Here is a 14,213-nt window from a genome sequence, read left to right on the forward strand (position 1 = left end):
ATCTATTCGACGCGTGGGTCAATCTAAGACAGTGTTTCTGCAAGTTTTTCATTTTTTTTTTAAATTTTCGAATTTAATAAAATGAAAACCAAAGGCCGGACAGCTCCAATTTTTTATTATGTTGTAAAGCAAGGTTTCGTAATGTTCTCCTCCAAAAATGAAGGTAATTGCTGCATGCAATCTATTCGACGCGTGGGTCAACCTAAGACAGTGTTTATGTAAATTTTTCATTTTTTTCTAAATTTCAAATTTAATAAAATGAAAACCAAAGGCCGGACAGCTCCAATTTTTTATTATGTTGGAAAGCAGGGTTTCGTAATGTTCTCCTGCAAAAATGAAGGTAATTGCTGCATGCAATCTATTCGACGCGTGGGTCAATCTAAGACAGTGTTTCTGCAAGTTTTTCATTTTTTTTTAAATTTTCGAATTTAATAAAATGAAAACCAAAGGCCGGACAGCTCCAATTTTTTATTATGTTGTAAAGCAGGGTTTCGTAATGTTCTCCTCCAAAAATGAAGGTAATTGCTGCATGCAATCTATTCGACGCGTGGGTCAATCTAAGACAGTGTTTCTGCAAGTTTTTCATTTTTTTTTTTAAATTTTAGAATTTAATAAAATGAAAACCAAAGGCCGGACAGCTCCAATTTTCTATTATGTTGTAAAGCAGGGTTTCGTAATGTTCTCCTCCAAAAATGAAGGTAATTGCTGCATGCAATCTATTCGACGCGTGGGTCAATCTAAGACAGTGTTTCTGCAAGTTTTTCATTTTTTTTTCTAATTTTCAAATTTAATAAAATGAAAACCAAAGGCCGGACAGCTCCAATTTTTTATTATGTTGTAAAGCAAGGTTTCGTAATGTTCTCCTGCAAAAATGAAGGTAATTGTTGCATGCAATCCATTCGACGCATGGGTTAATCTAAAACGGTGCTTATACAAATTTTTAATTTTTTTTAAAATATTTCGAATTTAATAAAATGAAAACCAAAGGCCGGACAGCTCCAATTTTTTATTATGTTGTAAAGCAAGGTTTCGTAATGTTCTCCTGCAAAAATGAAGGTAATTGCTGCATGCAATCTATTCGACGCATGGGTCAATCTAAGACAGTGTTTATGCAAATTTTTCATTTTTTTTTAATTTTCGATTTTAATAAAATGAAAACCAAAGGCCGGACAGCTCCAATTTTTTATTATGTTGTAAAGCAAGGTTTCGTAATGTTCTCCTCCAAAAATGAAGGTAATTGCTGCATGCAATCTATTCGACGCGTGGGTCAATCTAAGACAGTGTTTCTGCAAGTTTTTCATTTTTTTTTTAAATTTTCGAATTTAATAAAATGAAAACCAAAGGCCGGACAGCTCCAATTTTTTATTATGTTGTAAAGCAGGGTTTCGTAATGTTCTCCTGCAAAAATGAAGGTAATTGCTGCATGCAATCTATTCGACGCATGGGTCAATCTAAGACAGTGTTTATGCAAATTTTTAATTTTTTTTGAAATTTCGAATTTAATAAAATGAAAACCAAAGGCCGGACAGCTCCAATTTTTTATTATGTTGTAAAGCAAGGTTTCGTAATGTTCTCCTCCAAAAATGAAGGTAATTGCTACATGCAATCTATTCGACGCGTGGGTCAATCTAAGACAGTGTTTCTGCAAGTTTTTCATTTTTTTTTTAAATTTCGAATTTAATAAAATGAAAACCAAAGGCCGGACAGCTCCAATTTTTTATTATGTTGGAAAGCAGGGTTTCGTAATGTTCTCCTGCATAAATGAAGGTAATTGCTGCATGCAATCTATTCGACGCATGGGTCAATCTAAGACAGTGTTTATGCAAATTTTTCATTTTTTTTTAATTTTCGAATTTAATAAAATGAAAACCAAAGGCCGGACAGCTCCAATTTTTTATTATGTTGTAAAGCAAGGTTTCGTAATGTTCTCCTCCAAAAATGAAGGTAATTGCTGCATGCAATCTATTCGACGCGTGGGTCAATCTAAGACAGTGTTTCTGCAAATTTTTCATTTTTTTTTAATTTTCGAATTTAATAAAATGAAAACCAAAGGCCGGACAGCTCCAATTTTTTATTATGTTGTAAAGCAAGGTTTCGTAATGTTCTCCTCCAAAAATGAAGGTAATTGCTGCATGCAATCTATTCGACGCGTGGGTCAATCTAAGACAGTGTTTCTGCAAGTTTTTCATTTTTTTTTTTAAATTTTCGAATTTAATAAAATGAAAACCAAAGGCCGGACAGCTCCAATTTTTTATTATGTTGGAAAGCAGGGTTTCGTAATGTTCTCCTGCATAAATGAAGGTAATTGCTGCATGCAATCTATTCGACGCGTGGTTCAATCTAAGACAGTGTTTCTGCAAGTTTTTCATTTTTTTTTAAATTTTCGAATTTAATAAAATGAAAACCAAAGGCCGGACAGCTCCAATTTTTTATTATGTTGTAAAGCAGGGTTTCGTAATGTTCTCCTCCAAAATTGAAGGTAATTGCTGCATGCAATCTATTCGACGCGTGGGTCAATCTAAGACAGTGTTTCTGCAAGTTTTTCATTTTTTTTTCTAATTTTCAAATTTAATAAAATGAAAACCAAAGGCCGGACAGCTCCAATTTTTTATTATGTTGTAAAGCAAGGTTTCGTAATGTTCTCCTGCAAAAATGAAGGTAATTGTTGCATGCAATCCATTCGACGCATGGGTTAATCTAAAACGGTGCTTATACAAATTTTTAATTTTTTTTAAAATATTTCGAATTTAATAAAATGAAAACCAAAGGCCGGACAGCTCCAATTTTTTATTATGTTGTAAAGCAAGGTTTCGTAATGTTCTCCTGCAAAAATGAAGGTAATTGCTGCATGCAATCTATTCGACGCATGGGTCAATCTAAGACAGTGTTTCTGCAAGTTTTTCATTTTTTTTTTAAATTTTCGAATTTAATAAAATGAAAACCAAAGGCCGGACAGCTCCAATTTTTTATTATGTTGTAAAGCAGGGTTTCGTAATGTTCTCCTGCAAAAATGAAGGTAATTGCTGCATGCAATCTATTCGACGCATGGGTCAATCTAAGACAGTGTTTATGCAAATTTTTAATTTTTTTTGAAATTTCGAATTTAATAAAATGAAAACCAAAGGCCGGACAGCTCCAATTTTTTATTATGTTGTAAAGCAAGGTTTCGTAATGTTCTCCTCCAAAAATGAAGGTAATTGCTACATGCAATCTATTCGACGCGTGGGTCAATCTAAGACAGTGTTTCTGCAAGTTTTTCATTTTTTTTTTAAATTTCGAATTTAATAAAATGAAAACCAAAGGCCGGACAGCTCCAATTTTTTATTATGTTGTAAAGCAAGGTTTCGTAATGTTCTCCTGCAAAAATGAAGGTAATTGCTGCATACAATCTATTCGACGCGTGGGTCAATCTAAGACAGTGTTTCTGCAAGTTTTTCATTTTTTTTTAAATTTTCGAATTTAATAAAATGAAAACCAAAGGCCGGACAGCCCCAATTTTTTATTATGTTGTAAAGCAAGGTTTCGTAATGTTCTCCTGCAAAAATGAAGGTAATTGCTGCATGCAATCTATTCGACGCATGGGTCAATCTAAGACAGTGTTTATGCAAATTTTTCATTTTTTTTTAATTTTCGAATTTAATAAAATGAAAACCAAAGGCCGGACAGCTCCAATTTTTTATTATGTTGTAAAGCAAGGTTTCGTAATGTTCTCCTCCAAAAATGAAGGTAATTGCTGCATGCAATCTATTCGACGCGTGGGTCAATCTAAGACAGTGTTTCTGCAAGTTTTTCATTTTTTTTTTTAAATTTTCGAATTTAATAAAATGAAAACCAAAGGCCGGACAGCTCCAATTTTTTATTATGTTGGAAAGCAGGGTTTCGTAATGTTCTCCTGCATAAATGAAGGTAATTGCTGCATGCAATCTATTCGACGCGTGGTTCAATCTAAGACAGTGTTTCTGCAAGTTTTTCATTTTTTTTTAAATTTTCGAATTTAATAAAATGAAAACCAAAGGCCGGACAGCTCCAATTTTTTATTATGTTGTAAAGCAGGGTTTCGTAATGTTCTCCTCCAAAAATGAAGGTAATTGCTGCATGCAATCTATTCGACGCGTGGGTCAATCTAAGACAGTGTTTCTGCAAGTTTTTCATTTTTTTTTCTAATTTTCAAATTTAATAAAATGAAAACCAAAGGCCGGACAGCTCCAATTTTTTATTATGTTGTAAAGCAAGGTTTCGTAATGTTCTCCTGCAAAAATGAAGGTAATTGTTGCATGCAATCCATTCGACGCATGGGTTAATCTAAAACGGTGCTTATACAAATTTTTAATTTTTTTTAAAATATTTCGAATTTAATAAAATGAAAACCAAAGGCCGGACAGCTCCAATTTTTTATTATGTTGTAAAGCAAGGTTTCGTAATGTTCTCCTGCAAAAATGAAGGTAATTGCTGCATGCAATCTATTCGACGCATGGGTCAATCTAAGACAGTGTTTATGCAAATTTTTCATTTTTTTTTAATTTTCGATTTTAATAAAATGAAAACCAAAGGCCGGACAGCTCCAATTTTTTATTATGTTGTAAAGCAAGGTTTCGTAATGTTCTCCTCCAAAAATGAAGGTAATTGCTGCATGCAATCTATTCGACGCGTGGGTCAATCTAAGACAGTGTTTCTGCAAGTTTTTCATTTTTTTTTTAAATTTTCGAATTTAATAAAATGAAAACCAAAGGCCGGACAGCTCCAATTTTTTATTATGTTGTAAAGCAGGGTTTCGTAATGTTCTCCTGCAAAAATGAAGGTAATTGCTGCATGCAATCTATTCGACGCATGGGTCAATCTAAGACAGTGTTTATGCAAATTTTTAATTTTTTTTGAAATTTCGAATTTAATAAAATGAAAACCAAAGGCCGGACAGCTCCAATTTTTTATTATGTTGTAAAGCAAGGTTTCGTAATGTTCTCCTCCAAAAATGAAGGTAATTGCTACATGCAATCTATTCGACGCGTGGGTCAATCTAAGACAGTGTTTCTGCAAGTTTTTCATTTTTTTTTTAAATTTCGAATTTAATAAAATGAAAACCAAAGGCCGGACAGCTCCAATTTTTTATTATGTTGTAAAGCAAGGTTTCGTAATGTTCTCCTGCAAAAATGAAGGTAATTGCTGCATGCAATCTATTCGACGCAAGGGTCAACCTAAGACAGTGTTTATGTAAATTTTTCATTTTTTTCTAATTTTCAAATTTAATAAAATGAAAACCAAAGGCCGGACAGCTCCAATTTTTTATTATGTTGTAAAGCAAGGTTTCGTAATGTTCTCCTGCAAAAATGAAGGTAATTGCTGCATACAATCTATTCGACGCGTGGGTCAATCTAAGACAGTGTTTCTGCAAGTTTTTCATTTTTTTTTAAATTTTCGAATTTAATAAAATGAAAACCAAAGGCCGGACAGCTCCAATTTTTTATTATGTTGTAAAGCAAGGTTTCGTAATGTTCTCCTGCAAAAATGAAGGTAATTGCTGCATGCAATCTATTCGACGCATGGGTCAATCTAAGACAGTGTTTATGCAAATTTTTCATTTTTTTTTAAATTCCGAATTTAATAAAATGAAAACCAAAGGCCGGACAGCTCCAATTTTTTATTATGTTGTAAAGCAAGGTTTCGTAATGTTCTCCTCCAAAAATGAAGGTAATTGCTGCATGCAATCTATTCGACGCGTGGGTCAATCTAAGACAGTGTTTCTGCAAGTTTTTCATTTTTTTTTAAATTTTCGAATTTAATAAAATGAAAACCAAAGGCCGGACAGCTCCAATTTTTTATTATGTTGTAAAGCAGGGTTTCGTAATGTTCTCCTGCAAAAATGAAGGTAATTGCTGCATGCAATCTATTCGACGCATGGGTCAATCTAAGACAGTGTTTATGCAAATTTTTAATTTTTTTTGAAATTTCGAATTTAATAAAATGAAAACCAAAGGCCGGACAGCTCCAATTTTTTATTATGTTGTAAAGCAAGGTTTCGTAATGTTCTCCTCCAAAAATGAAGGTAATTGCTACATGCAATCTATTCGACGCGTGGGTCAATCTAAGACAGTGTTTCTGCAAGTTTTTCATTTTTTTTTTTAAATTTTCGAATTTAATAAAATGAAAACCAAAGGCCGGACAGCTCCAATTTTTTATTATGTTGTAAAGCAGGGTTTCGTAATGTTCTCCTCCAAAAATGAAGGTAATTGCTGCATGCAATCTATTCGACGCGTGGGTCAATCTAAGACAGTGTTTCTGCAAGTTTTTCATTTTTTTTTTAAATTTTCGAATTTAATAAAATGAAAACCAAAGGCCGGACCGCTCCAATTTTTTATTATGTTGTAAAGCAAGGTTTCGTAATGTTCTCCTCCAAAAATGAAGGTAATTGCTGCATGCAATCTATTCGACGCGTGGGTCAATCTAAGACAGTGTTTCTGCAAGTTTTTCATTTTTTTTTAAATTTTCGAATTTAATAAAATGAAAACCAAAGGCCGGACAGCTCCAATTTTTTATTATGTTGTAAAGCAAGGTTTCGTAATGTTCTCCTGCAAAAATGAAGGTAATTGCTGCATGCAATCTATTCGACGCATGGGTCAATCTAAGACAGTGTTTCTGCAAGTTTTTCATTTTTTTTTAAATTTTCGAATTTAATAAAATGAAAACCAAAGGCCGGACAGCTCCAATTTTTTATTATGTTGTAAAGCAAGGTTTCGTAATGTTCTCCTCCAAAAATGAAGGTAATTGCTGCATGCAATCTATTCGATGCGTGGGTCAACCTAAGACAGTGTTTATGTAAATTTTTCATTTTTTTCTAAATTTCAAATTTAATAAAATGAAAACCAAAGGCCGGACAGCTCCAATTTTTTATTATGTTGGAAAGCAGGGTTTCGTAATGTTCTCCTGCAAAAATGAAGGTAATTGCTGCATGCAATCTATTCGACGCGTGGGTCAATCTAAGACAGTGTTTCTGCAAGTTTTTCATTTTTTTTTAAATTTTCGAATTTAATAAAATGAAAACCAAAGGCCGGACAGCTCCAATTTTTTATTATGTTGTAAAGCAAGGTTTCGTAATGTTCTCCTCCAAAAATGAAGGTAATTGCTGCATGCAATCTATTCGACGCGTGGGTCAACCTAAGACAGTGTTTATGTAAATTTTTCATTTTTTTCTAAATTTCAAATTTAATAAAATGAAAACCAAAGGCCGGACAGCTCCAATTTTTTATTATGTTGTAAAGCAAGGTTTCGTAATGTTCTCCTCCAAAAATGAAGGTAATTGCTGCATGCAATCTATTCGACGCAAGGGTCAACCTAAGACAGTGTTTATGTAAATTTTTCATTTTTTTCTAAATTTCAAATTTAATAAAATGAAAACCAAAGGCCGGACAGCTCCAATTTTTTATTATGTTGTAAAGCAGGGTTTCGTAATGTTCTCCTGCAAAAATGAAGGTAATTGCTGCATACAATCTATTCGACGCGTGGGTCAATCTAAGACAGTGTTTCTGCAAGTTTTTCATTTTTTTTTAAATTTTCGAATTTAATAAAATGAAAACCAAAGGCCGGACAGCTCCAATTTTTTATTATGTTGGAAAGCAGGGTTTCGTAATGTTCTCCTGCAAAAATGAAGGTAATTGCTGCATGCAATCTATTCGACGCATGGGTCAATCTAAGACAGTGTTTATGCAAATTTTTCATTTTTTTTTAATTTTCGAATTTAATAAAATGAAAACCAAAGGCCGGACAGCTCCAATTTTTTATTATGTTGTAAAGCAAGGTTTCGTAATGTTCTCCTCCAAAAATGAAGGTAATTGCTGCATGCAATCTATTCGACGCGTGGGTCAATCTAAGACAGTGTTTCTGCAAGTTTTTCATTTTTTTTTTTAAATTTTCGAATTTAATAAAATGAAAACCAAAGGCCGGACAGCTCCAATTTTTTATTATGTTGTAAAGCAGGGTTTCGTAATGTTCTCCTCCAAAAATGAAGGTAATTGCTGCATGCAATCTATTCGACGCGTGGGTCAATCTAAGACAGTGTTTCTGCAAGTTTTTCATTTTTTTTTAAATTTTCGAATTTAATAAAATGAAAACCAAAGGCCGGACAGCTCCAATTTTTTATTATGTTGTAAAGCAAGGTTTCGTAATGTTCTCCTCCAAAAATGAAGGTAATTGCTGCATGCAATCTATTCGACGCGTGGGTCAACCTAAGACAGTGTTTATGTAAATTTTACATTTTTTTCTAAATTTCAAATTTAATAAAATGAAAACCAAAGGCCGGACAGCTCCAATTTTTTATTATGTTGGAAAGCAGGGTTTCGTAATGTTCTCCTGCAAAAATGAAGGTAATTGCTGCATGCAATCTATTCGACGCGTGGGTCAATCTAAGACAGTGTTTCTGCAAGTTTTTCATTTTTTTTTAAATTTTCGAATTTAATAAAATGAAAACCAAAGGCCGGACAGCTCCAATTTTTTATTATGTTGTAAAGCAAGGTTTCGTAATGTTCTCCTCCAAAAATGAAGGTAATTGCTGCATGCAATCTATTCGATGCGTGGGTCAACCTAAGACAGTGTTTATGTAAATTTTTCATTTTTTTCTAAATTTCAAATTTAATAAAATGAAAACCAAAGGCCGGACAGCTCCAATTTTTTATGATAATGATAATGTTTTATTGATGTTATAAATACAAAGTATCTTACATACGTCACCAAGAAAAGAAGAGAAAACAAGAAAATACACTTTAACCGTTTACAAAAGCAGATAATAATAATTATATAAGAAAACTTAGTTAAGATGACATTTTACAAAAATAATTACTGAATTCATCAACAGAGTAAAATGCCTCTTGTAGCAAGAAAGATTTAACACAGTTTTTAAAAGCCTTGAACTCGAGGTTTTTATAGGTGTCAGGTAACATGTTAAATAATTTAATACAGTAATAACTTGTGCTGTTTCTAGTACGTGATAATCGCAGAAAATTTGGTCTGAGTAAATGCCGGAATCTGGTGGAGTATGTATGATCAAACGAATCATATTTGTTTAAGTTTTGATGAGTATATAGAAGACATTGCAAAATATAAGTGCAGGGAACCGTTAAAATTTTGAAGTTTCTGAAATATTGACGACAGTCACTCTGATAGTGACAGCCAGCAATAATTCTGATACATTTTCTTTGTATTTTGAATAATTTAGCTGTATGTGGCGAATGACCCCAAGCAAGGATGGCATATGAAAGAACACTGTGAAATATGGCATGATAAACTGATAATAAAGTTTTAGTCGATAAGGTAGATACCAACTGCCTAAACAAGAACAATTTTTTAGAAAGTTTAGTAACTAAGTAGTCGCAATGAGTTTCCCAAGTCAATCCACAATCCAGAAAAACACCTAACAGCTTAATATAAGAAGGGGTAATAAATGATTTGTTTAAGGAAAAAATAATTTCTTGAGTTTTGGCACAATTAACGGTAAGTTTGTTACCAATAAACCAGTCTTTAATTTTGGTTTCAACACAAGTTTTTATGTGATCCAGAGCCTCTTTTAAATCAAAAGCGCCATAGATAGTGGTGTCGTCAGCAAACAGTAAGAAATTAGTATCTTTAATAGAAAGTGGCAGGTCATTTATAAAGATGAGAAATAGAGTCGGTCCTAGGACCGATCCTTGCGGTACACCAAATTTAATTTCCATTTTATTGGAATTAATATTGTGAGCAGAAACGAACTGACATCTATTTATTAAGTATGAATTCATCAAACTAATACTTCTGACACAGAATCCATATGATTTTAATTTTTGTAACAATATACCATGCTCAACACAATCAAATGCTTTTGTTAAGTCCAAACAGCAAACATAGGTATTTTCCTTATTTTCAAAACTAGACAAAATTTTTTCACTAAGGTAGTTAATAGCTAGGGATGTTGAGTGATTGCATCTAAAACCAAATTGGAACTGCGAGTAGAGACTATTATTCTCAAAATACGAGTTGATTTGCTTTTTTAAAATAAACTCAAAAACCTTTGCTAAGATAGGCACTAGAGAAATAGGTCTATAATTACTGATGTCATTCGGATCTCCTTTCTTAAAAACCGGTACAACTTTGGAAGTTTTTAGAACTGCTGGAAATATACTTTCTCTAATACACCTATTAATGATTTTAGTCAAAGGAATAACTATAAGATTTACTAACGATTTTAGAATTTTTGAACTAATATTGTAGGCATCACAACTATTAGATTTCTTCAAATGATTAATGGCATCCCTAACTTCATTATAAGTAACTTCATGGAAAGAAAATCGAGAGTCAGTTTCAAACGATGTTAAAATATTTGATGTTTTGGGTAACGCGTTAATTGTATTGGCAGCAATGTTAGTGAAATAGTTATTGATAGTGTCAGGCGACAGATTCGTAGGCAATTTAACAGAATTTTTTCTCTTTGTGTTGACAATATCCCACAATGCTTTTTGTTTGTTAGGGACGTTGTTGATCATGTTATCATGAAATTTAACTTTAGCTTTTGCAATTTCACTGCGATAGAATTTTCTGAAATCAGTGTAAACCTCTTTATCAATAATCTGTTTGTTTTGAAGTTGAAAAAGCAGAGTTTGCATGTTACGTAAAGATCGCAAATTGTCATTAAACCAATTTTTTGATGCTCGAGTGGATAAAATTTTTTCAGGAAAACAAATAGATACATAATGTACTAGAATACTGTTAAATTGAGTAAATAAGTCTTCAACATCATTGTTAGTATTGTTGATAAAATCCCAGTTGATATTTTCAATAAAGTTATATAGGTGGAATAATCCTAAAGCAGTTATAGGTCTATATTTGGTATTAGAACTTTCATTTGCCACTAGAGACGAAGTAGGAACAAAGACACTCATACATACACCACAATGATCAGATAATCCTGGATCATGAGTTGTTACTTGATAATCATTGATTTGAAAGTTAGTGAAAATGTTATCTAGGCAGGAATTTCCTCGAGTTGGAGTAAAAACAGTTGAGTATAAACCATATGAAAGAAAAGTATTAACCAAAGCAACAGCAAGCTTATCCGAAGTGCCAAATTTCACATTGAAATCGCCTGTTACAATAATTTTATTATTGGTTTTGGTTAAAGACGAAAGCATTAAATTTAATTTTTTCAGAAAAACATCAAAATTCCCCGAAGGTGAACGATACAATGTAACTACATTTAAGTTGTCATTTAATAAACATCCAGAAACTTCAAAATCAAACTCAATACTATCAAAACTCAAAGATTTGCAATGAGTCATGGAATTATGAACAAAAATACTTACTCCACCATGATAGCGCAAAGTTCTGCAAAAGCTAGAAACTGTACAATAATTTCCTAATTTAAGAACCTCGATTTCATTAGCCGTCATCCAATGCTCATTGATACATAGTACTTCAAAAGGGCCATCGGACAGCAAAAAGGCTTCTAGATCTAAAATTTTGTTTTTTAAGCTTTGAATATTAAGGTGATATAAATTTAACACAGTTACGCCACTACACTCTGGTTTGGTGGATTGTTGTTTTGGGGGCGCCTGAAGAAAAAACGATTTATAGTAACTCCACAGGGCCAGATGGAAGAATTCATGACTTGCTCAAGTTCTCCTAGTGGCACAGATAGCTTGAATGACGAGTATAGGGTTGGATTTTTCGATTGTAGTCTTTCGCAGTTTGCTTTGGACACATGGGGCTTGATATAGTCCAGGATATTCTCGACCTTGGTGTCCGGATCTAATCTAGACAAGTGAAGATGAGCTGATTTAGGAACGCTTTTTAAAACAGTACTGGCTGATGAGCCAATCATTGGTTTTTTTCTAGAAGCTCCCGAGATCGGTTTAGTTGCTTGTAAGCTCTGTGGGGCCACTTTGGTAGACGCGGATGCCTTCTTTTTTTTGTTTTGGACCAGAATGAAGCCGTCCTCTTTATCACTCTGCGGCGTTTTTGTGTTGGTATCAGCGGTAGAGACTCCGAAAGTTGAAGGAATTGTTACTTGTAATGTGGGAGGAAATGTTCTGTCCCTATTTTTTGTCAGGTTTTTGGAATTTGGCAAACCCTTATCCATCATCGTCGCAGGACGTTGCAAGTTGAAAGGTACTTTCGGAGGTTCATCGCTGTTGATAAGCCAGGCTTGTTTACCTGCATTCACTTTTTCGCGAACTTCTCTTCCATTATCGCGATCGTTTTTAAGTTGGCCTTCGATTACCTCTATGAGCGCTGCATTGACTTTAAGAAGGTGGATTTTTTCATCTAATTCCTTGATGATTACATCTTTGTGATCGATAATTGTCTTGAGGTACTTGATTTCGTTCCTGAGGGAGCTAAACGTATCTTCACTTTGAGCAAGAGATTCGCAATCACTAATTTCGCCGGTATCACTCACAGCACAACAGTTAACTTCGTTATCGTTTATAAACTTGGCTTTTTTTATAAGCTTAGCACAACTTGTATGATAATTGGCTCCACATGTAATACATTTGGGGCCACTGTTAGTTTGCTTTTTACATTTCTTGCAGAGAGCCTGCCCGGATGCGTCTGCACCGTCAGACATCGCGCTCTAATATGCTTTATTATTATGTTGTAAAGCAGGGTTTCGTAATGTTCTCCTGCAAAAATGAAGGTAATTGCTGCATGCAATCTATTCGACGCGTGGGTCAATCTAAGACAGTGTTTCTGCAAGTTTTTCATTTTTTTTTAAATTTTCGAATTTAATAAAATGAAAACCAAAGGCCGGACAGCTCCAATTTTTTATTATGTTGTAAAGCAAGGTTTCGTAATGTTCTCCTCCAAAAATGAAGGTAATTGCTGCATGCAATCTATTCGACGCGTGGGTCAACCTAAGACAGTGTTTATGTAAATTTTTCATTTTTTTCTAAATTTCAAATTTAATAAAATGAAAACCAAAGGCCGGACAGCTCCAATTTTTTATTATGTTGGAAAGCAGGGTTTCGTAATGTTCTCCTGCAAAAATGAAGGTAATTGTTGCATGCAATCCATTCGACGCATGGGTTAATCTAAAACGGTGCTTATACAAATTTTTAATTTTTTTTAAAATATTTCGAATTTAATAAAATGAAAACCAAAGGCCGGACAGCTCCAATTTTTTATTATGTTGTAAAGCAAGGTTTCGTAATGTTCTCCTGCAAAAATGAAGGTAATTGTTGCATGCAATCCATTCGACGCATGGGTTAATCTAAAACGGTGCTTATACAAATTTTTATTTTTTTTTTAAATATTTCGAATTTAATAAAATGAAAACCAAAGGCCGGACAGCTCCAATTTTTTATTATGTTGTAAAGCAAGGTTTCGTAATGTTCTCCTACAAAAATGAAGGTAATTGCTGCATGCAATCTATTCGACGCATGGGTCAATCTAAGACAGTGTTTATGCAAATTTTTCATTTTTTTTTAATTTTCGATTTTAATAAAATGAAAACCAAAGGCCGGACAGCTCCAATTTTTTATTATGTTGTAAAGCAAGGTTTCGTAATGTTCTCCTCCAAAAATGAAGGTAATTGCTGCATGCAATCTATTCGACGCGTGGGTCAATCTAAGACAGTGTTTCTGCAAGTTTTTCATTTTTTTTTAAATTTTCGAATTTAATAAAATGAAAACCAAAGGCCGGACAACTCCAATTTTTTATTATGTTGTAAAGCAAGGTTTCGTAATGTTCTCCTCCAAAAATGAAGGTAATTGCTGCATGCAATCTATTCGGCGCATGGGTCAATCTAAGACAGTGTTTATGCAAATTTTTCATTTTTTTTTAAATTTCGAATTTAATAAAATGAAAACCAAAGGCCGGACAGCTCCAAGTTTCTACTATGTTGTAAAGCAAGGTTTCGTAATGTTCTCCTCCAAAAATGAAGGTAATTGCTGCATGCAATCTATTCGACGCGTGGGTCAATCTAAGACAGTGTTTCTGCAAGTTTTTCATTTTTTTTTTAAATTTTCGAATTTAATAAAATGAAAACCAAAGGCCGGATAGCTCCAATTTTTTATTATGTTGTAAAGCAAGGTTTCGTAATGTTCTCCTCCAAAAATGAAGGTAATTGCTGCATGCAATCTATTCGACGCGTGGGTCAACCTAAGACAGTGTTTATGTAAATTTTTCATTTTTTTCTAAATTTCAAATTTAATAAAATGAAAACCAAAGGCCGGACAGCTCCAATTTTTTATTATGTTGTA

General features: G+C 33.4%; 1 long non-coding RNA gene across 1 annotated transcript; it reads left to right on the forward strand.

The window, feature by feature from the left end:
• The first annotated feature begins 8,669 nt into the window (after positions 1-8,669).
• On the forward strand, positions 8,670-9,477 carry LOC135266679 (uncharacterized). Its single transcript, XR_010334820.1, has 2 exons — positions 8,670-8,920; positions 8,969-9,477. It is a non-coding gene; the product is annotated as an uncharacterized LOC135266679 (long non-coding RNA).
• The last annotated feature ends 4,736 nt before the right edge of the window (positions 9,478-14,213 follow it).

This window comes from Tribolium castaneum, chromosome 1 (assembly GCF_031307605.1).
Source record: "Tribolium castaneum strain GA2 chromosome 1, icTriCast1.1, whole genome shotgun sequence".
Classification (NCBI taxonomy): Eukaryota; Metazoa; Arthropoda; class Insecta; order Coleoptera; family Tenebrionidae; genus Tribolium; species Tribolium castaneum.